The sequence below is a fragment of the Diprion similis genome, chromosome 2 (assembly GCF_021155765.1).
Source record: "Diprion similis isolate iyDipSimi1 chromosome 2, iyDipSimi1.1, whole genome shotgun sequence".
NCBI classification, from domain to species: domain Eukaryota; kingdom Metazoa; phylum Arthropoda; class Insecta; order Hymenoptera; family Diprionidae; genus Diprion; species Diprion similis.
Genome location: NC_060106.1, coordinates 373,538 through 388,116, shown reverse-complemented (window position 1 = coordinate 388,116; position 14,579 = coordinate 373,538). Strand labels below are relative to the sequence as shown.

Here is a 14,579-nt window from a genome sequence, read left to right as displayed (position 1 = left end):
TAAAGAACTAAATTTATTTAATAAAATATCTGGCTAGTATAAGTTAATTGTAAAAACAATAAACATTGCCTCCTCGCCCCCCTCTGCCCCCCGCTGCCGGACCGCCGCCGCGACCGCCGCCACGACCACCGCCACGGCCACCGCCGTATTTCTTTGGGCGTCTATTACACCAGCGGTATCTATAATATACAATACGTAAATAATAGCCCATGCATAACAATAATACGAAACGTTGATTACGTAGCAAATATGATTGACTGGTTTGTTTCTACTTTAGGTTGCATGATTTTGGCTTTGAATTTGAATAATATGTATTTAAATGTAAATAAAAAAAATAATGTATTTTTTGCCGATGGTCAATTAAATTTTATAAAGTGAATTTTGAAATAAATTAGCAAGTACATAACTGAAGTTACTAGTTTGAATTTCGTCACGTTCATGCAACGATGCATTTTTTAAAAAAACTCCAGAAAAAAATTGTCCCTCGAAAGATATTTTCATTTCTCTTTCAGAGACTACATATTTTATTCCATTTCTTCTCGCTGATTATTGGCACGACCACGCCTACGAAATGATTTATATATAAATTAAACACAGTGCATACTTTTCATTGCGCTCCCGCTTTTTGCGCTGCCGATCAGTTTCCGCCGTATCCGCGACGTTTTCGGCCCGGCTTTTTCCACTGCCTGCTGGCGATGGCTGCTCCAGCAGCAAGACCTGCCACGGGCCTTCTGTCTCGTCTCTTCTTTAAGAAATGGCTTCTTCCGTCGCCTTTGCCTCGATTTCCTTTCGCCATTCCAGCAACATCCTGGCCTGTTCATTAAGCTCGCTCTGTTTTGCTTCTAATTTCGCCCATTCGTCCGCGATTTTCTGCTTATTAATTTCCATCTCCGCCTGCTGGACCTCCATTCTCTTCCACTCCTCCGTTAATTTTCTCCTCTCTTCCTCCATCGCGTTTTTCTGCGTTTTATCCATCTGTAGCCAAAAACTGTTACGTACAATCTATTGACACAAGTTAAGAGTTACTAATAAATAATAACGCATCAATTAAAGAGCTTCAAAAGATTTCCGAAAATGCTAGACCAAAATTTATCACACATGAATTTACAATCAACTAACTTTACTCGTCCACTTAGTCCTCACCCGCTGGCGTCTGGAAATTAACTGACGTCTGCGCGGGACTGCGCGCTGTGCTGAAGGGATGATAACCGCAAGCACGTGTCAGCCGGTCGGACGCATGGGCCAGTCATCTAAGGTATTAAAATCCAAGTGATTATTAGAAGGCTGAAAAAATCTAAGAGGTGGCCGATAGCGGATTTTTTCAGACGTAGAATACGATAAACCGAATAGACAAACTGTAGCTGAGTTTATATGGGGAATATTTTACATAAGGTAGTCTCAGCGAAATGTCCGAGGGTCCATAGTTACGGCATGACGGGTTGATAAAGCGCCATGGGCCCGCACGAAGAGCATCCAATAAGACGGGGAGTAGAGTCAAAGAAGCGTCACGTGGTCTGTCGCTGCAAGTCCACTCCCTCGCCGCTTAATTCGCGCCCTGCGGAGACTCAACGCGTCCTCGTTTTACCGCGCTTTATCGCGTCCTGACGAAGCCCAGCAGTCTTCACGTGGTTGGCAACGTGCTTGCATGTCTAACAGCGTGTCGTCTATCTTGCAGTAATCAGGTCATTCTGAATTGCATTTTCTGAGTTGATGGTTAATTGTGTTCTTCAACGAATTTCTTTAAAAAATAAAAAGATCACAATACTGTTGCTGTATACTTCAATAACGGTGAGTAAAACAACAATTGTATCGCGACAATGTTCGCAATGCCTGGCCACAGCAGCTCGTGTGCGTATCAGCGAAGCGGTGCGCGCAGTAGAGATACAATACCGAATATACATTTCTATCGACTACCAGCGAATGATCCCGCTCGCGTGCTACAATGGTTAGTTAATAGCGGCCTCGATCATTTTGCCGAATCTTCAGAGCAGGAACTAGATTGCTTGAGGATTTGTAGTCGACATTTTCCCGCGATTGCAATTCGCCACCGTGGTCGATTGCAACGCGATGCTGTTCCTTTTCCATACGAACCTGTAACTGGAGACAGCCCAGTAAAATCGATCGATGCCAAAAGACAAGCCTCACAATCGGAACAAATCCTGCATTTGCGAACCGAACTTAAAAATAAATGCCGTATAATTGTAACTCTGGAAACAGAAAATTCGTTTCTCAAAGAAGCTGTCACCAATTTGAAAACGGAAAATTCTCGTCTGCGAAAGCAAAATTCTCGGCTCAAATCTACTCCAGCTATCCATAGGCTGGAAAAAAAAAATTCCCATCTTAAACAGATCTTGCGTACAACTAAAGTAGCGTTTGCTCGTTGCAAAGAGAAAATACAAACCGGCATTTTATCTGACGAGTCTCTCCGTAAAGCCATCGTGCGAAGAGTTCAGAGCTTTTTGTGCACATTTGTAATGATGCAACTTTTTCACAAAGATTTCACCAAATTTTCCGACAGCGAAAGACAACTCACTATGGCGATGCATTATTCATCACCAAGTCTGTTCAGGAAACTGCGCGATAATTACGGATTTGTTTCACCTTCGGATTCGTCTTTAAAGAATTGGTTCGGAAAAATCGAACTTTGGCCCGGTCTATGCCCCAAGTTATTCCAGTGCTTACAAAATAAGGTGGCATGCATGGACGCGAACGAACGACAATGTGTTCTTCTCTTCGACGAGGTCAAATTAAAGAGAGGGATTGATTATAACGAAAAGCGCCAAAAGATTGAAGGTTTCGAAGATCTTGGTAATTTTGGGTCTTCCCCGGCGGTAGTAACTAGTGCTCTAGTTTTCATGGTGAGAGGTTTGATTCACAATTGGAAACAACCGATTGGATATTACTTGACAGCCGGCACCATTGCTAACAAGACACTTTCTGAAATAATTGATTCGGTTCTTGATGCTGTACACGAAGCTGGGTTAGAAGTGCGAGCGATGGTTTGCGATCAAGCCACCAATAATCAGAGTGCGATCGGTAAAATAGCTTCAATGGACGAACCTTATTTCGTGCGAAATGGTCAGAAAATTTATGCTATATTTGACATTCCGCATATCTTTGAAAATTTCCGAAATCAATTATTAAAATATGATATACGATTTGATATCGATAGTACAGCTTCTTGGAGAGACTTGCGATTTTTGTGGGAACTGGAGAAAGACAAACTAACGAGGGCAGCATGTAAATTGTCTGAACGACATATTTATCCTAAACCAAACCAAAAAACCTTGCAACGCGAAGGAGTGAAATTTTTAATGACATCGCGATTAAACCAAGATCCCATAGAAAATATGTTTTCTATGATTCGGTGTCACGGTGGCACTTATAACCAAAATCCTACCGCAAAACAATTCCGCCTAAATTACCAAAAGCTCATCGTACTGAATTTGATGAAACCGGTCAAATCTGCGAACTGCCTAGACGACGAGGACGAGGCACTCCTAACTAATAATGTCCAAGTGCCTGTGCAGACTGAGTCGATAGGGAATAACCTTGAAAATAACTCAGCAGCAGGTATTTCTAGCGCGTTTCCCTACTGGAGCGATTTGAATGAACAAATCGACGAGGATCCACTCGTCGATGTAGAAAGAATCGTCGTCGAAGCAAGCGCGTCACACACCACCGACGAATCATTGATGTCCTGTGCGGTCGAATACGTTGCAGGTTACATCGCGAAAAAATCTGTAGAAAAAACTGGGTGTAAACATTGTGAGGAAGCACTGCTTGAATCTAAGCCTGTACTTGGTCAAGCAAGACAAATACTTACGTATTTTCGGGCGTACGAAACGAAAGAGGTCAAGGACTTCGGCAACTTACGCGTAGCAACCGCGGAATTCTCGTTTGTGTTTAACTTGATGAACGCGGTTTTCGATGCAGGTTATCCGAAAATCAGAGGAGAGTATGACATCGAAGACAAGCTCTTCCCTTATATGCAAGCCGCAGTAAACCAGAGTAGGTGCAGTGGGTGGTTTGTAGACGAAACATGCGGTCTTCATCGAAGGCAGCTTGTTCATAACTTAATCCGCATTAAAATCAATAAAGACGTAAAATGGCTAGGGGAAAAATACAGAGATCAAGTTGGCAATAAAACTGCGAGCGCAGAAAAACCGAGTCAAAAGTTGTGAAATATATGCAGCGCGTAGAAAACATATTCGTAAATCGCGGTTTCGCTGTTCCTCACGAGAAGATCGAGCTGATCGACCAAGTCGCGGTTTCGCTTTTCCTCACGGAGAAGATCGAGCTGATCGACCAAGTTGCGGTTTCGCTTTTCCTCACGGAAAAGATCGAGCTGATCGACATTCGCAAGTCTCAGTTTCGCTTTTCCTCACGGAGAAGATCGAGCTGATCGACATTCGCAAGTCGCGGTTTCGCTTTTCCTCACGGAGAAGATCGAGCTGATCGACATTCGCAAGTCGCGGTTTCGCTTTTCTTCACGGAGAAGATCGAGCTGATCGACCAAGTCGCGGTTTCGCTTTTCCTCACGGAGAAGATCGAGCTGATCGACCAAGTCGCGGTTTCGCTTTTCCTCACGGAGAAGATCGAGCTGATCGACCTGTGGGGGACAATGTCAGTTGGCCTCCTCGTGGCGTCTCCTGGAAATGCTCGTCAACATACGAGTAGCTAACAATTGACAATACTAGTACTTTAATAACATATAAGATGAGATATTCGGCAATTACAATAATAACCGTTTAGTGTCTCTCATTCAGACAATTTAAAATGAGAAATTTATCGTCAGGCGACAAAAGTCAATTCCATGGTGGACTAGCGTTGACTGCTCATTTTTTTTTTTTTTTTTTTGTGTACAGGATAATCTCCAAACTTTCGTTTAACCGTATCCATGAAAACCCATTTTCATCTCACTTAAAGAATTTTTGGATGATCACCGAATTGACTACTTTTTCAGATGTTCCGCCCTTTGCTCCATCACATTGTTATAAAAAACCAGCTCTTATGTTAAGCCGTAATTACTTAGCCTTGTTCAGGGAGGTGTTGTTTGACGGCTCAATGTAGAGGTTAATTTTTTATAACAGTGTGATAGAACAAGAGGTGTAACATATCGGCAGTGCTAAGCCCCTTCCTTATCCGGAGCCGGAGAAAATTCACCCTGTATATTTGGAAAGATTAAACTTTTATTTGGTAAAACACGTTTGGTTATAATTCTTTGCCGCCAACAGGAATTGTTGAAAATTATTTCACCCGAAAAACAACCGTGAACGGGGAAAATGCAAGCTTGGTAGTGCATGGGTTCCCATTGCTGTAGAGGGTCAACATTTGTAGCACAGATTTTTGAACGATTTGAAACAGATTTGGAATTCGATTTTCATACGACGTAGTACCACCCTAATTGACATGCAACATGACGTGCATAGAGGCAGTAACAATTATGCAGAATGTGTGTTCTACGGCTAAAGAACCGACTTATGTACACGCGATTTCCCCTACAGCATACTCGTTTTCATGAAGATTCTAATCGACGATCTTGAGGGATTCACCGAAATCGAGATCTCGAGTATGGAGCATCAAAATGGATAATCACGTGTTGAAAGTTGAAACCTTATTAATTAATATTTTGAGATCGGCAGGGCCAAGCTCCGTCAGATTTTGACAGCTCATGTAAAATATTGGAATGAATGGATATGTATTTTTCTCAGAACGATTGTAAAAAAACGAATTGTAGAGAAACTACCCTAAACGTACAGTCCTGTAGTACATAATACACGAACAAAACGTTATTATACTGCATAAGTTACATATGCATACCCCGACTGACGGACAAATATACATGTCTATAATATATGTTCGTCGTTGGTTGAATTACGTAACGTGTTGTCTGATTCAGATGGTTTTGGCACGCTGTTTTAATGTCAATCGCAGAATATTTTGCATAAAAAATTCAAATTATTTTATCATTTTTAATTTTAAGTTAATATTGTTCTGGTAATTTTTTTTATGTACTAACATAATAAGATCGAATATTATGATGTCGCAACATAAATCTAATTACTAGTTATTATCTTCCAACATAATAGTTTGTATTATCTTGTGACATGTCATAATAATAATTGATGACATTATAATGATGCATAAAAATAATAATAATTCTTTTAACTAGCCATTATCGTAATCACAAATATTTATAAATATGCCACTACAATTTAGGGTGGGTCGAAAAAGCCGACAATTTCTTTTTCCACTTTATTCTCTGAAAAATCGGTTGCTATACACCTCTAAAAAATACTCACCAAATATGAGCTCTTAATTTTGATAGGAAGGTCCTCCGCTTTATAGTTTTCCATTTGTTCCTCAGTATTAGAAACGAAAATTTATATCTCTCTATTAAATGTTCGTTAAAAAAATATCTCTCCTTATATTTTTCTATAGGAAATGGAACGTTCTACAAAAAACGTCTGGTATAATTTTTCCGTCAACCTCACCATTTGAAAGATATCAAAGGTTTAAGTTTGATTATTTCAAGACAAATTTCTGTTTTGCTTATGAATTTTATGACTCGTTAAAAAATTTTTTTCATGAAATGCGCAGTCCATAGTTGTGTAGGAAATTGACTGTTCTACAAAAATGGTCTCTTATGATTTGTCGATTAAATTAAGTGTTTCAAAGATATTCATCGTCAAACTCCAATGGTTGCAAATTTTCACAGTTTTTTATTGATTATTCAGAAAATTTTAATTCAGTCTATGAGTTTCAGGGAAATTTATACAAATTTGAGTTTGTTGATTGTTGATTTCAATGAAAAAAAATAGTCGGTTTTTTCGACCCACCCTACGCTACATATTAATAAATTGATTGATTTTATTTTTACTCACACATAAAATTAACATGGAATTTTCGTTACGATTTATCGTAATAGTAACTTATGGAATTCGTTTATGACAACGCTGATAGTATAAATGTGCAAAAAGACATAATTAAATGTAATAGAATCATTATGCTGTACCGTCATAAATTTTATTAGCAACCATGAGTCTTTATTATGTCATTTCGTAATTTTAATTTTGATAATTCATCATGAAAGTATATAAAACAATTTATCGAATAAAAATTATGTTGTTGCATAATAGTAATTGGACGAATAGTATTGTTACAGCTGTTAAATTTATTTATTGCGATTTCATTATGTACATAATTTTAATTCTCAATTATGTACATAAAATTAATTCAGATTACCTGTTTGGCCTGATCATAATGAAAATAAATTTAATTATTATTTTGTTATAATAAAACTTGCAATTTTCCAATAGTCATTACCACAAGTATAATTGTTTACGAGCTCATTATATTTATTTTAAAGCATAAACATAATTTCAAATAAAATTTATGCGCTGACATAATTATGATACAGCTATTTTTTATTATGATGTACCATAATTTCAATTTAACATTAAAATTTATTTCGATATACAATAATAATTCATGATATTTTAATTACGCAGTGCCATCAATAAAATTAGTTTTTGATGATAATTTAATTTTGATTTGATTTTTTTTCTGCCATTAAATAGTAAAACTGCGTGCCGTAGATGGTTCAAGCAGATGAAGCATTGTCATATATTGACTACATTTGAGTTGTGCAATCTTAGAAAATACTCATCACTACGACAATAATTTTGCACAATTCATAACAAAACTGTTCTTTTCATGTTATGATTGTGGAAAATATAATTATTTCGATACTTATCACAATTTGTGTATGTCTCAAATTAATTCGTTGCATTTAATTTTGCAACCATTTGCCAATATACAGAGAAATGAGTGTAGGCGAGTGCAGGAAAGTTATGTCAAACGAGAACCGAATCCGTATTATTGGAATAAAATAACGACTGTGTTGCTAAAGATATTGTGCTAACATTTACAGTCGATAACTAGTTTCACACATTCGCTTCGTACCGACTCGACCTCGAGCTTCCATATCGACACTGTTTTGGTTGCTACGAATGTCGGTATGCGCTTGTTGGGTAGAGTCGATTCAGCAGAAACCTCCTACGCTTCCAGGCCCACCTGAGCCCACTTACCCGCCGAAAACTGGTCACAAAAATTTACCCAGGGGTAACCGTCTTTATATTCTTCAGTCAACGGCCTTGGGTACCTATTGGTGTAACGAGAATCTCAATAGTCGTTTGTTTTCACGTCAGGTACTAGTATTGAATAAAACAGAGGCACTTTTTCTAATTGTAATGAAGTTGTAACGAGGTTCGTGGGATAAAGTCGCACTCTATACAATATATCTACACGAAGAGAATTTCATATTAGCGCTAACAATACTTGTATTGTAAATTTGACTATCTCAGATAGTAGTTACTTTTTTAAAAGTCAAGATGATGAATATAATAATTCAATTATCATCGTCAATACAATCGTAAAATGATAATTCCAAGAATTGAGCGATCGTACGATTTCCGATCTAGATGGTTACATTTACCATCAAAGGTAGTTAAAGTTACCAATTGTATAATAAGCGACACAGTAAACATGAAACCTGAATTTAATAATAATAATATTAATAATGATAATAATAATTATCGTAATAGTAATGACAATTGCGATGATAATGATAATAGCAATGGTAATAAAGAGGCAATCGCTCACGTAGGTGGTGGGCGGGCCTCAAAACCCTCTCACTCGGGGAGTGACGACCCTGCGTACACCGAGTAAGCCGAAGGGGACTGAAGTCGGCACAAGACCGACGGATGGCCCCGGAGGCGACCTCAGGGGCCGTGTGACGTTCCGGCACGGTACGGGGACTCGCACCCCCGAGAGACCCGAGCACTACGGAACATTTATGGATATGCACAAGGGAAAAAACGCTATACCTCAGGTGGTAGCCCCTGCACAGGGAAAATCCACCCTGGGTTCCGATCGGGTGAAAGCCCCGGTGGCCCATGGCAGTGGCATGGATTCTGGGGGCCGCAAACTGTGCGATGACCTGGCGACAAACACTGCGACGAAGACGACTGACACGAAAACTGGCAAAGCGGACAGAACGACACTGGGACAACCACGACGAGACAGGACGGACAGCGTGTCGAGCACAGGCAGCGGGAAGGGTTGCGCTTCCGCTGCATCCATAGTCGGCACGGAAACGCGAATCACGGACGATATGGACCTGACGGACATACTGTCTTTGATACACAGGACAGCGACAGGGATGGCCGAGGCGGCGGCCATCCAAAAAAACATAAATATGACCGTGAAACGCGGCATAAAGACGATCCTCGAGGCTACCGACGTTGCACTGAATAGGCGCAACAGAGCAGTCTCGACGGAAAACAAAACGGACAACGAGACGACGGAAACGGACGCTCAGACGGAACAGCGGACGCAAAACACTCCACGGACGAAACGAAAACGGGAAGCGACCGGAACCACTCCGGAGACCTCCCAAAAGAGGCCAACGGCGGTGGAACCGGCCGCCGACTGGCAAACGGTGACGAAAAAGACGACCAAAACGAAACGGAAGACGCGGACGGACGGAACGAACCCGACGACGGACGCGACGACCGGGGCTGAAGGGCGCAGAGCGGCTCCCCAGCAATGGGGGACGGCTGTGCTCGTCAGACCCGGAAAAGACAAGACGTACTCTGACATCGTTAGGAGGATACGGGCCACGGTCGATCCTGCGAGGAGTCACGTAAAAGTGACGACCCTCAGGAAGACGAAGAATGGTCTGTGTCTTCTGAAGATAAAGACAGACGCCAACGGACGAGACGATTTCCGACGCGTCCCACAGGACGCGGTCGGCGACACAGGCAACGTCAGGGCCGGGGTCTCCAGAGTACAACTGGAGATCATGGACCTTGACTGTGTCACGACTAGAGACGACGTGATACAGACACTGCGACGAGAGACGGGACGAGAAGCGGACTTCGGGGTCCACATCTTTGGTCCGAACCGAGCCGAGCAGTACATGGCTGTCTGCGACCTTGAATCGCACGAAGTCAAGGCGCTGCTTAGCAAGGGACGGATCGGGATTGGATGGGTGGGTTGCCGCGTTCGACAAAGACTGAACGTGACGAAATGCCACAAGTGCCTTGGCTACGGCCACACGAAGGCAAACTGCACGGACGAGGACAGGACTAAGTGCTGCAGAAAGTGCGGCCAGACGGGACACTTCGCGACGGACTGTAAGAACAGACCAAACTGCCCACTGTGCTTCAAGGCGGGACACGGGGATGCGGCGCACTTTTCGGGCTCCGGAAGGTGTGCTGTGTACCGGGTTGCGCTGTAGGAGTGCAGGAAGCGGGCCGGACGACGGACAGGATAGTTCAGGGCAACCTGAACCGCAGTAGGACAGCAGACATGCTACTACCACAGATAGCGGACGAACATGACGCCGACATTCTGATCCTGTGCGAGCCGTACAGGGTACGACAAACACAGGATTGGATTACGAACGAGACTGAGACAGCAGCTATCTGGGTAAGGGGCGCCGCCCGAGCCCGGACAGCCGCTCGTGGAGTAGGAGACGACTACGTCTGGGCTAGGGTGGGCGCTGTCACTTACGTCAGCGTCTACCTGACCCCAAACTGCGCTGCGGCGGAGTTCGTGGCAAAGGTTGCGCTCCTTGAAGACGGACTCAGGGACCTGCCCGGGGACCTCGTGGTCGCGGGGGACTTTAACGCGAGGGCGATCGAGTGGGGCAAGACGGAGACGAACAGACGCGGACGGCTACTGCTAGAGATGGCCGCAAGGCTGGACCTGGTAGTGGCAAACACGGGAAACGTACCTACGTACAGACGACCGGGATTTGGAGACTCCATCCCGGACGTTACGATGACGGCGGACAGGATCCTGCCACGGGTAGGGCGGTGGCGGGTGTTCGAGGGCTAGACGGCCAGCGATCATCAGTACATCGTCTTCGAAGTGGCAGGAGAGACGACGACGATACGGACGAGGATCCAGCACCCCCCGCGGTGGGAACGTAGACAAACTCGACGCGCACAAGCTTTCGGTGGAACTGGCGAAAGCGCCGGCCCCCGTCTTTACTGCTGAGGAGCTCGTCGGAGCGGCCAAGGCAATGAAGACGGGTAAGGCGCCAGGACGGGACGGGGTACCGGCGGAGGTTCTTCGGCTGATGGCAAGCCTGAGGCCGGAGATACTTCTCGACCTTTACAACACGTGCCTCACGACAGGGACTTTCAGCGACCGGTGGAAGACGGCAAAGCTGGTCCTTATCTCTAAGGGTAAGGGTGCCCCCAGCGCACCGTCGGCCTACCGGCCGTTGAGCTTACTAGACACGACGGGGAAACTTTTCAAACAGTTACTGCGACCACGACTGACGGACGAAATACAGAAAGGAGGAGGACTATCAGACCGACAGTTTGGCTTCCAGAGGGGTCGATCGACGATCGGAGCGATCCAGGAGGTGGTCGACTCCTTCCGGGAGACAGACACGCACTGCCACGCAGCACGACCTATCGTGCTGCTGGCGACACTGGACGTCAGGAACGCCTTCAACTCGGCCAGGTGGGTGGACATCTTGGAGTCGCTGAGAGGCGACTTCGGGGTCCCGCCTTACCTGCTCCGGGTTGTGGAAGACTACCTTCGGAACAGACGACTGACTACGGAACGACCGAAGGTCAAGTGACGCGACAGATCACCGCGGGGTTCGCCCAAGGATCCATACTGGGACCTGACTTTTGGAACGGGATCTATGACAGCCTGCTGAGACTGGAGCTCCCGCTCGGCGTTCGCCTAGTCGCTTACGCTGACGACGTGGCTGCGGTGATAGTCGAGCGCACTCCAGACTTGGCACAATACGTATTAAACCAGACGATGAGACGAGTCGGGCGGTGGATGACTGACCACGGACTACAACTCGCGACGGAAAAGACAGAACTGGTGCTTCTCACCAGAAGACGCATACCGACCACACTACGCATGACGGTCGGGACGGATAAGATCGAGACCAGAGGGGAAGTCAAGTACCTGGGGGTGACCCTGGATACGAAGATGACCTTCTGGCCTCACATACAACGGACAGCTCAGAAGGCGGCCGAAAGGATAGCATCCCTAAGCCGCCTGATGGCAAACACGAACGGACCGAGACCGGGGAAACGGAGACTTTTAATGTCCACCACACACTCGATTCTGCTTTACGGGGCGGAGATCTGGGCACATTCCCTAAAGACTAAGAACTACTTTCACGCGAAGACGACGGTACAGAGACGGAGCGCGTTGAGGATCGCTTGCTCCTATCGGACGGTCTCAGCAGAGGCTGTTCTGGTGGTGGCGAGCGTGATTCCCATAGACCTTCTTGCGTTCGAGCGTAGGAGGGTCTACGGAAGAGACGCGGACGTGACCCGACGGGACGCGGCAACGACGGAAAGAGACGCGACGATGCAGACGTGGCAAGGACGTTGGACGGAAGAAACGACGGGAAACTGGACGAGACGACTTATTAAGGACCTCAGACCGTGGATCCAGAGGGGGTTCGGGGATGTGAATTTTTGCGTCACCCAGCTTCTGACGGGCCACGGTTACTTCAGACGGTACTTACATAACATGAACCGAGTACGGACGCCCAACTGTACGTACTGCGGACACGGACGAGACGACGCGGAACACACGTTCTTTGAATGTGACCGCTGGACAGAACAGCGACAGAGACTTGAGACGGTCGTGGGAGGCATTACTCCCGACAACATTGTCGGGGCGATGCTCCACAGTACGGAAAGGTGGCAACTCGTTGTCACCTATACAGAGACAATCTTACGACGTAAGAACGCGGACGGCTGCCTGACGTAACATGACTGACGGACGGCCCGCACTAAACGGACGGACAGACTGACAAGACATACACGGACAGAGCCCCCAGCTAGAAGTAATATCACCATAGTTCCTGGCTGGGGGCATTGCACAGGAGGTGGCGGTTTAGTGGGTAGGTCACCCTGGAGTCCCACATCCGCGCTAGCCCGTATGACTGGCGTGAATCCGTAACTTGGATTCCGCAACTCCTCGGAAAAAAAAGAGGCAATCGCGCTTATGAATGAAATTTTTTTTATCTCTATCGAAATTATTGGAATGTCTAGACTTGAGATTGCAGCGCTGAATGTTGGCCAAAATAGGACGCGAAATAATATGAGCTCTGATGGTAATGATCACGATCATTGATTATAGGAGTTATCAACATAATTTTAAAAGTTATTATTCAGATATTTAACTTGATTCGAGTTGATAGTTAAGGTTACAATCTGATGAGAACTTAACAGATAATAAAAATTAATATACAGGTGGTAAATTTTATTATTCATATCATATTTATGATAATAAAAAATAGTATTCGTTATCACTAAAATATGTTAGAGCTTTTTACAATACTTTGATTATAGTATTTACCATAAAATTCTCTCCGTGTACTTACATCGATTGCATATGAATCAAGAAACAAATAGTTTGTCACGAAAGATGTAATAATTATACATTTTCATCATATCAAAAATGGAAGTCAAGTTCAAATCCATACTCACACTGCCACCGTCACGTCGTATAAATTTCTTAATTTCCAGTAATGCCGCTCGAGTGCTGATTTCAACGCTGCTCTAAACTCGGCTACTAACCGAGCATCTGCATCTGCATTACAGATTTCCGAATGGTCTTGGCTGGGAATAATTGGACCATCGCCCAGTTTTTTTGCAGTACCACGGCAGAATTGGGTGGCGCATTTCAAGTAACTGTGAATTTTCGTTTATTATAATTCAATCAAGAAATGGTCACTGCTTATGTGAATTTGTACGAAAACAAAATCGAAACAGTGTGGTATTAGCGGTGGACTAATAGCAGCAGTAGTAGTTACGCTAAGAGAGCGATATAGAAAAATTAGATGATAGGAATAATATTAAATTAATTAGGTGCAAGAAGCAGCCGTCGGAATGCAGTGAACAGATATCAGCATAGATACGCCAATTCAAGTAAGAAAAGTCAACTCTGGTGATGTTAGTAATCACCCCTTCAAATTTTTGAAAAACTTCCAATATCTTTTGGAAAAGTTGAATGAACTCCTTGTCACGAGTGTTGTATATGGGGCCTACCATGCTAACACACCTACCAAAAAAATGACCTGATTTAGTCCTGATTTTTGTTTATCTTTTTGTACTCTGTCAATAAGGGCTGCATGATTTTTATACAATTTTTCATCAAGTGGTTAACGTGATCTGAATTTTTCGAAATTATTTATGTTTTAATAGTCATAAATTCTTCAAAAATGCATCGATTGGAATTTTTATTCTTTCAATTTTTCAATTTTCAATTAACTTTTCAAAAAATGTATGCAAAATATATCAGAAAATCGACATTTGTTGCGATTCATAAATAAAAATATCGTTTTGAACATTGTGTCCTTAAAAAATCCTAAAAAAAAAAAACTGCTTCCTTGTTCGAAAATCTTAAGCCCACTCCATTCGTGCGGAAAGGATCCTCTCTATTTTCCAACTAATTTTTCGAATTGACAGAAATTTTATTTCCACCCAAGAAAATACAAGTGTGAGTAATTACGTCTCATA

At 43.7% G+C, this 14,579-nt stretch overlaps 1 long non-coding RNA gene across 1 annotated transcript; it reads right to left on the bottom strand.

The window, feature by feature from the left end:
• Positions 1 to 7,884: 7,884 nt before the first annotated feature.
• Positions 7,885 to 13,407, bottom strand: LOC124413077. The gene is made up of 3 exons (XR_006929844.1): positions 13,394 to 13,407; positions 11,913 to 11,916; positions 7,885 to 8,158 (listed from the first exon to the last, which is right to left on the bottom strand). It is a non-coding gene; the product is annotated as an uncharacterized LOC124413077 (long non-coding RNA).
• Positions 13,408 to 14,579: the final 1,172 nt, after the last annotated feature.